Source organism: Lolium rigidum, chromosome 2 (assembly GCF_022539505.1).
Source record: "Lolium rigidum isolate FL_2022 chromosome 2, APGP_CSIRO_Lrig_0.1, whole genome shotgun sequence".
Lineage (NCBI taxonomy): Eukaryota > Viridiplantae > Streptophyta > Magnoliopsida > Poales > Poaceae > Lolium > Lolium rigidum.
The window spans coordinates 14,386,748-14,387,382 of record NC_061509.1 but is presented as its reverse complement, the minus strand read 5'-3'; positions in this window follow the sequence as shown (position 1 = coordinate 14,387,382).

Here is a 635-nt window from a genome sequence, read left to right as displayed (position 1 = left end):
GGCATCGGACTTAAAAATCCGGGTGTTGACACATTGGGACTCTTAGCAAGTTTTTGTAAGAACTTTATAACTTCAGAGATGTGGCAATCATCAAAATCTAAATCATTACAATCTAAAGCAATGGGATTATCATCCCCAAGGTTGGAAAAAATTTCAGCAGTTTTATCACAGGCAGTTTCAGCAGTTTTAGCAGTTTCAGGTAATTTTTCGCGCTTTGCACTAGGAGTAGAAACATCGCCAACACCAACTATTTTACCATTAATAGTAGGAGGTGCAACAACATGTGAATCATTAGCATTGCTAGTGGTGGTAATAGTCCAAACTTTAGCTACATTTTTCTCTTTAGCTAGTTTTTCATTTTCTTCTCTATCCCACCTAGCACGCAGTTCAGCCATTAATCTTATATTCTCATTAATTCTAACTTGGATGGCATTTGCTGTAGTAACAATTTTATTTTCAATATCCCTATTAGTCATAACTTTCGATTTCAAAAGATCAACATCAGAGGCAAGACTATCAACCTTAGAAGCGAGAATATCAATTTTATTGAGCTTTTCCTCAACAGATTTGTTAAAGGCAGTTTGTGTACTAATAAATTCTTTAAGCATAGCTTCAAGTACAGGGGGTGTATTCCT